Genomic DNA, 9355 nt, shown 5'->3' on the forward strand with positions numbered 1-9355 from the left:
CACTATATCAATGTTCTGCTGTTATTCATAAGGTTTTCACTGACCAATTTTTTTAGAAGTAGATCACCAGGCCTGTCTTAGTCTAGAAACTCCACTGAAACCTGTCTACCAAGGGTGTCCCTGCTGTATTTGGAATACCATGACATAGCTTCCAGCATCACAGCAACACACAAGCCACCTCAGTGCAACAAATGGACAGGTGAATGGTGGCTGAAGACATTATGTTGAATGAAATAAATCAATCACAAAAGGACAAATATTGTATGACCTCACTTAAATAAAAAGAGAAGAACAGGCAAAGGTATAGAGACCAAAGTTTATTAGTGGTTACCAGTGGCAGGAGGGAGGGGGAAAGGGAGGTTATTGCTTATGGAGCACTGAGTTTTGGTTGATGGTGATGGAAAGTTCATGTCAATTAAGGGTTAAGTGTTGCACAGCCAATAATGTAATTGATGTCGATAAGTTGTATATCTGTTAATAGCTGAATTGGCAAATGTTGTGTGATAAATTTATTAACAAAAAAAATTTTAAAAGAGTAGCTGCTAAGTCTCCTTGTGTACAACCAAACACTCAGGGAATTTGGTGTCTTGGTTTAGAGGTTTGGTGTCATGATTTCATGGGATATCCCAGTTGATTGGCCTAATATTGTTTTTGGAAGTTCTCGTCTACCTCCTAGTTTGTTGCATAGTACCTGGGGTCTTAAAAGCTTGCAAGCGGCCATCCAAGGCACAACAACTGATCTCTGCTCCCTTGGAGCACGAGAGGAAGAAGGAGAGTCAGGAATAGGAGAAGGAAATGGAATGTGTGGCTAATTGACTCCATAAATAGCTTTCTATTTTGCCATGAGACAGAAAGTACTAGATGGTGCACAGCTAACATTACCGAACATTTTAATCAAGGATTCTATAGAAAAATCCTGATCAAAAGGGGGAAAATACAGAACATAATTTCAAATTCTTATGGATCTCAGACTTTCTAGGGCCATGGAGACTGGATGAACCACCAAAACTATTGCCCTGAGATAATATTTAAACCTTAAACCAAAAATATCCCCTGAAGTTTTCTTTAAACCAAACAATTGTTTAGCTTAATTACTGAAGAATATCTGCCTTGAGCACTGTGCTGGCTTAAAGAACCATCTACATGAGATTAAATTGACAACAGCATCTCAAAAGATTAGGTAGGGAACTCAGGAGGCAGGGAGTTTATGTTAATGGGGGAGGAAGAATTCACACAAGGAGGGTGAGAATGGCTGTACAACTTGAAGAATACAATCAACGTCACTGAACTGTCCATGTGGAAACGGTGGAATGGCTGTATGTTCTGCTGTGCATATTCTCAACAACAACAAAAATAAAATAAATTCTTAAATGAAAAAAAAACCCTATCGAGCAGTTCTACCCTGCACACATGGAGTAGTCGTGAGTTGCCATCAACTTGACCTCAACGAACAGCAACAGCAAGAAGGATTGCCTTGGGGATTCAATAAGAAACTCTAAGAAAAGCATTACCACAGTCCAGGCAAATAATAATGGCTCAATTCACGCTACTTAAAAAACAAAACAACCTGCCTTATTTATACCAATATGCTAGTTCTCTCCTCTACATTTACTTCACAATTGTTATTTAACTATGGAATGAATTATCTCCTATTAAAATTTTTTATTTGTTCAACTAAAAAAAAAAAGAAAAAGGAAATAGGCAGAGGCTACAAACCAGGGCTTCCTCTACCCCTCCAGAACCTGTTGTTAAACATTTACTCATCACACCATGCCTATAACCCTTCAGCAAAAGAAAGAAAGAAGAACAAGAAATCTCTAGACCACCACTTATAAACAATAGGAACAACAGTCCCTCTCGTGGCTGTTATCAGAATTGCACAGGAGGAGGGGATGAGGGGAAGAGATCAAGATTTAATCTCAAACATATCTTAGAATGGTAGTGTTGAATGTTTTGTCCAATGTCACCTGCCTCTGAGCAGAGCCTTCCTCAAATGATCCTAGAAACACCACTTAAATATCTCTTAACCAAAACCAAACCAGACCCATTGCCGTCGAGTCAATTCCAACTCATAGCGACCCAGTAGGACAGAGTAGAATTGCCCCATAGTGTTTCCAAGAAGTGGCTGATGGATGCAAACTGCCGACCTTCTGGTCAGCAGCTGAGCTTAACTACTGTGCTACCAGGGCTAAATAATCTCGTGAGGGTTGTAAATATCATTTTGTTACGAGTAGGTTTTTCTTTGTTTTAATATGTTATTGCTGTTAGCTGCCTCTGAGTTGGCCCCACAAAAGAAGGAAATGCTACCCCAGACCTGCACCATTCCCATGATCACTGCAACTCTGACCATTGTGATCCATACGGTTTTCTTGGGCTGATTTTCAGTAGATTGCCAGGCCTTTTTTCCTAGTCCATCTTTGGAAGCTCTGCTGGAGCCTGTTCAGCATAACAGCAACACACAAGCTCCTACTGACAGAGTGGAGGTGGCTGACAGGTGGCTGCAAATGAGGTGCATTGGCCAGGAATCGAACCCAGGTCTCTGGCATGGAATGTAATGATTCCACCACCACTGCCCCATTGCTTTAGTATAGCAAGTACTGTATTATTTCTTTTTAAGAACGTACATTTCTTTGTCACTCTGTGCAGGCACCGGGAAGGCAGGGCACCTTCAAACTGCCTGTGTCCTTGAGCAGTATGATCAGCCTCTATGAGGAATGAGGACCAGCCAAAGCTGCACATTAAAACACAAGCCACATCAGATCACTCTCCTGCTCTACACCGCCTAGTTGTCTCCTATTGCATCTAAAATAAAACCCAAACTCCTCACCAAGCCCTGCAGGCCTGGGCAACCCAGCTCCTTCCCTTTCTCACGCTCTGCTCTAGCCTCCCCTGCCTCCCTGGCTGTCTCCCCTTCTGCGGGTCTCAGCTCTAATGCCACTCCCCAGCGGAATCTTTGCTGGGCTGCTATAAACTAATGCCCCTCCTACCCAGCAGACTGTCTGTCACACTACCTGGCTGTGTTTTCTTCAGGCCACTTACCTCAATCTGAAATCGCCCCGTTTGTTTTCTGTTTATTGTCTGACACACGCAGTAAAACACAACCAAAAAACCCAAACCCATTGCTATCAAGTGGATTCTGACTCATAGCAACCCTATAGGACAGAGTCAGATGGCCCCATTGGGTTTCCAAGGAGCAGCTGGTGGATTCGAACTGCCGACCTTTGGTTAGCAGCCAGCCTCTTAGGCACTGCACCACCAGGGCTCCAGTAGAACATAAGTTAAACTCAGTGTATGTCTTAAAGAGTGTTCTCCCACTGTCTGCCTTGGCACCTGGTATAAATCTTTGGGAAGGCTATAGATGTCCACAGCAAAAGCCTTGGGAGTCCAGTGCCTCACCCTCTCCCCATCTGAGTGTGAGGTCTCCCCTACATGGAGCAAACAGTTAAGTGCTCAGCTACTAACTGAAAGTTTGGCAGTTTTGAATCCTCCCAGAGATGGCTCAGAAGATCTACTTCCGAAAGGTCACAGCCACTGAAAACCCTATAGATCACAGTTCTACGCTGACACACATGGGATCATCATGCGTTGCAATGGATGTGATGGCAAGTGGTTTGGTTTAGTTTTCTTAATCTGGGTGTAGGGAGGCTGTCTTGACACAGTTTAGTGCTGCTGTAACACAAATGTCACAAGTGGGTGGCTTTGAAAAACAGAATTTATTGTCTCACAGTTTGGGAGGTTAAAGTCCCAACGAGGGCATTGGCTCTCAGAGACGATCCTTCCTTGTTAGTTGCCTGGAAGTTCCTTGGTGTGCCCTGGCATCTGTCTTCTCCCTGTGTGTGTGTCCTTGTCTTTTCTGCTCTTTTTATAAGACAACATTCAGAAGTGATTAGGTTAAGGACCCATCCTACATGGGTATGACCTCAATAATGTAACAACAACAAAAACTCTTCTTTTTTAACAGGGTCATATTTACAGGTACAGGTGTTAGGACTTCAACATAGCTTTTTGAGGGGGCACACACTTCAATCCATAACAGTGACCATCTCATCGTGGTTTGTCCAGGACTGTCCTGGTTTTAGAACTGAAAGTTTCCCATCCCTGGAAACCCCTCAGTTCCAGGCCAAAGTGGGACAACTGGTCACCCTATAATTGGGTCATACTCATTATAGAGAATTACCTTCTAGAATAATTTTGAAAAATAATTTTTAATATAGAAGCTCCCTCTGAATACCAGTCTTAAACTTGCAGATTATCCTTTGGCACTCTGTGAAAAGAAAAATTATATGAATTAGAAGAGCATATGTTTATAGCACTTAAATGTCTTAGCACTTAAAATATATATGCTACATACTGGTTTTATAAAAAGATATCATATTGCATTTCACAGGCAATGTTTTTTATTTTAAATGTCATTACAGAAATAATGTGCTACAAACGCTGTGTGTGAGTCACTTGTGGTGGGGTTAGAGACTTCCCACTTGAAGTCTCTTTGTTTCTGAAAATTAGTTTTATTTATATGCTTCTTTACATTACATCTTCCTGATTAAAAAATGGCTAAAAAATACTTTTCATGTTTTATTTTTTTTTTTAAATATTCTTCAGCCTTTCTATGTCTCCTTGAAATTGAAGGGCAGACCACTATCAAGAGAAATAATTATACTAATGATATTCACTAAGTTATCAAAGTCATTTAAGCTAGGAAGTGGTTAATTGGTCCTTAATTTACATTTATCATAATGACGCACTGAAGGCACACAACATTTTAAAATCTAAATTTAAAATCTCTGTTTAGATGATTAATTGAAATATGACCATGTGTAATCTGAAACCATCCGCAGTCTAGAGAAGAGTTTATGATCATTATTACGATACTGAAAATGTGTAAGAGGTCAACAAAGTATGTCTTACCATTGTTTGTATTGTCCCATGTGTGAGAAGATGACTGGAAAAGAGAGATAATGCGGACAAGCACGTTGCAGGACATTAACTAGTGACGTGCTCTTTCTTACCTCTTCTTTCTAATTCTCTTTCTCATCCTTGCCGGGATTTCCACCTGTCTTCTGAAAATCCTAAAGAGCTAGGAGGAGAGCAAAGGGCCCATGGGCAGTACTTAAAGCTTTACCAGTCTACACTGTCCCCTTTCTGAACTGGCTTCCCACAGAATAAGATGGTGTAAACCATAGATGTTCATCACCCCTCCCACATGGCAGGTCCCCTCATGCTTCCCCATTTCCATTTATCTTACTACCATGTACCCAGTTACCAAGCAAACACCTGAGCATATTTCCTGATTTCTCCCATTCCCTCACCCTCCATGTCCAAAAACCAAAAAACCAAACCAGTTGCCATTGAGTTGACTCTGACTCATGGCAACCACATGTGTGTCAGAGCAGAACTGTGTTCTGTAGGGTTTTCAATAGCTGAATTTTTGAAAGTAGATCACCAGGCCTTTCTTCCAAGGCAACTTTGGGGGGACTTGAGCTGCCGATCTTGATTAGCAGCCAAGCACATTAACTGTTTGCACCATCCAGGGATTTCTTTTCCTTTCTACTGTTGATGATATTCCAAAGACATCAAGAGGTTTGTAAGACAAAATCTTGAGTACAAATCTACAAAATCACCATCTTGGTTCACACCCATGAAGAGACAAAAATGAATAAGGCTGTCTTTGCCCTCATGATATACACAATCTGTGTGTGAAGACAAACATATGTTATTAACTTTAATATAATGAAAAATAAGTATCAAGTATAGTTATTTGGCACAGGCAACAGAAACTGACCCAGGTTAACCTGAGCAAAAAAGGGTATTGGTGGCCAATCTGTTCAATCAGGCTTCAAAAGAGACAGAAATCAAAGTAATTCCAAAGACTCCAGTAACAAGAACTCATGTACTGTCAACTAAGGTTGCTGTCATTTGATAAGTCAGTTCCAACTGCCCATCCCTAGGGGTCTTTGCTCAAGATTCACTATGAGAAAAAAAAATGTATTTTGGTCTAACTTGAGTCACATATCAACCTCTGTGGTCAGGGGGACAAAGCCCCATGGATTGGCATCCTACCAATCACATGGAGTGAGGATTGAAGTATGGAATATTTCTAAAAGGAGTTAGGCAGGCAAAAACAAAAAATGCCCACTCTACCTCTTGTCTTGGAAGCAGACAGACAGAATCTTCTTTTCATACAGATATTCCCGAGAGGCCTCTGACTAATGAAATGCAAATACCAACACATAGTGACCTGCTCCTCAATGGAACACAACCCAAAATGACATTCAGCTACTGCATCCAGAGGCAAGATATCATACCAAATTGAGGGCTACAGACTGGATTACGTTGCTGACCATCTGGATACTTGCTTGTCATCAAGTGAGTTTTATAAACAAAAGTCCATGTTTTTGAGCCCCAGGCAACAGAAGAATCTTAATAATTGGTCATTGACTCCACCTAATTATTGACAGCCTCTGCAGCAATAAGGGACTTCCATTTAGCATTGAAACTCAGCATAACTATCTCGGGTTCTAGGCCTAGTCCAAGAGATTTAGTCACATATTCCTTCCCCAGGTCTTCTTGCTATCAATTTTGGTCCTTCCAAGTACCTGACAGGAGTGCCTGGATGTGTAAATGGTTAATGCACTCAGCTGTCAATAAAAAAGGTTGGTGGTTCAAGTCCACCCAGAGACACCTCAGAAGAAAGGCATATGATCTACTCCCAAAAAGTCAGCCATTGAAAGCTCTATGGAGCGCAGTTCTACTCTAACACACATGGGGTCACACACAGGGTCGCCATGAGTTGGAATTGACTCAACAGCAATGGGTGGTAGTGGAAGTACTTGACCATTGACAAGTACAGCGTAAAAGGACTTAAACAACCATAAAAGAGATTTTCCAGTTTCCCCCTTGCCTTCTACTTCCCCTTTTTCTTTCTTTTTTGCTATCTACCTCCCACGTCCTGTGAATTGTCACTAGCCGATAAACCACAAGTCTTGCAAAAACAGTAGTTAAGTAAACACTAGTCTCATGGTTATCAAGATTGAGTCAACAACCACAAACATGGAAACAGGAATACCCCAACCATGAGTTTTGGTTAAAATCACAAACTGCTGCCAAAGCCAGGACTGCCAGGACATGTGCGGTACTTTCCCCACCTTATAAACACCCTGAACTTGCTTCATTCAGTAAGTCAGTTGGCGTACAGCAGCTGAATAAGGCCTTTAACTTCTATTTAGTCACTTCACTCATTTTCTTTTGACACTAGAATAGGCACAAACCTGAGGCTCATCTTGGCTGCTGACAAAGTGGACATTGAGATGTTCTACTCAAAATTACACCTACTTGATCCTTAACAAAATACAAGCTCTGAACCAGCTAGCTTCTTCTAGCTGTCTTAGTTAGCTAGAGCTGCTATAACAGACAGAAATACCACAAGTAGGGGGTCTTACCAAAAAGAAATTTATTTTCTCACAGTTTAGGAGGCTAGAAGTCCGAATTCAGGGTGCTGACTCTCGGGAAAGGCTGTCTCTGTCCACTATGGGGGAAAATCCTTGTTTCAGCTTCTCAAAGCATTCTTCCCAGTGTCCTTGGGGAATTCGATGTGGCATCCATCTTTCCCCATTTTTCTGGTTTCTCTGTGCCTAATCTACTCTTTTTACATCTCAAAAGTGAGTAGGTTTAAGACATATCCTACCCTCATATGGCTTCATTAACATAACAAAGAAAACCCTATTCCCAAATGGGATTACATTCACAGATACAGGGATTAGGGTTCCAACACATATTTTGGGGAGACACAATTCAATCCATAATATTCTCCCCTTTGGCCCCCCAAAATTCATGACTTTTCCTCATGCAAAACACATTCACCCTATCACAACATCCCGTAAGTCTTACCTCATTCCAGCATCAGCTCTAAATCCAAAATCTCATCTTCTGAGTCATCTCAGTCAAGTATGCGTGAGATTCTGGGCAGATTCTATCCCAGGACAAAATTTCCCTCCGTCTGATAACCTGTGAAACCTAAAATACAAGTTATCTGCTTCCAAAGAACAATGGTGGAGCAGGCACAAGGTCGATGTTTCCATTAAAAATGGGAGCAAATGGAGGGAAAGAAGGGTTTATGGGCACCAAACAAGTCCAAACCCAAGCAGAGCAAATTTCATTAACTCTCAAAGCTTGAAAAGAATCCTAGGTTCTCCAGGACCATCTGAGCAATGGTCCCACCCTCCATGGCCATGAGTACAGGCTCTCTCTGTTCACTATTGCGGATAATCCTTGTCTCAGCTTCTCAAGCATTCTTTTCAGTGTTCCTTGGTGATCTCCATCTGGCGTCTATCTTTCCTCCATTTTGCTTGCTATTGTGTGTTTAATCTGTTTTTATTTTATTTTTTTTTGTATCTCAAAAGTGAGTAGGTTTAAGACACACTCTACACCAATATAACCTCATTAACATAACAAAGAAAACCCTATTCCCAAATAGAATTACATCCACAGATGTAGGGGGTTAGGATTCCAGCATACATTTTGGGGGACACAATTCAGTCCATAACACTAGTAAACCAAATCCAAAAAGTATATTAAAAGGATTATGCACCATGAGCAAGTTAGATTTATCCCAGGAATGCAGGAGTTGTTCAATATTAGAAAATCAATCAATGTAACACACCATGTTAACAGAACAAAGGAATGTACAACAAAACTCAAATTCACAAAAAAGACCAGACTTACTGGTCTGGCAGAGACTGGAGGAACCCCCAAGACTATGGCACCCAGACACCCTTCTAACTCAGAACTGAAGCCATTCCCAAAGTTCACCTTTTAGCCAAATATTAGGCGTATAAAGCAAATAACACTCATGAGGAAGGTAGTCCTCAGATCAGTCAAGAACAAATGGGCAACGCCTGCCCAAAAGCAAAGACAATAAGGCAGGAAGGGGCAGAAAATTGGGCAAATGGAAACTGGGAAACTGAGTGGAAAGGGGAAGAGTGCTGACACAGTGCGGGGATTGCAACCAATGTCATGAAACAATTTGTGTATAAATTCTTGAATGAGGAACTAATTTGCTCTGTACACTTTCACCTAAGCCACAATGTTTTAAATAAAGGAAAGAACCACATGATCATCTCCATTGATGCAGAGAAGACATTTGACAACATCCAATGCTTTTTCTTGATAAAAACAATGAACAAGGTAGTAATAGAATGGAAATTTCTCAAATGATAAAGGGCATTTATGAAAAAACCATGGCTAACATCATACTCAATGGAGAAAGACTGAAAGCTTTCCCCTTAAGATCAGAAACAAGACAAGGATGCCTGCTCTCACCACTGCTATTTGGAAGTTCTAGCCAGAACAATTAGCA

Source organism: Trichechus manatus, unplaced genomic scaffold (assembly GCF_000243295.1).
Source record: "Trichechus manatus latirostris isolate Lorelei unplaced genomic scaffold, TriManLat1.0 scaffold00120, whole genome shotgun sequence".
Classification (NCBI taxonomy): domain Eukaryota; kingdom Metazoa; phylum Chordata; class Mammalia; order Sirenia; family Trichechidae; genus Trichechus; species Trichechus manatus.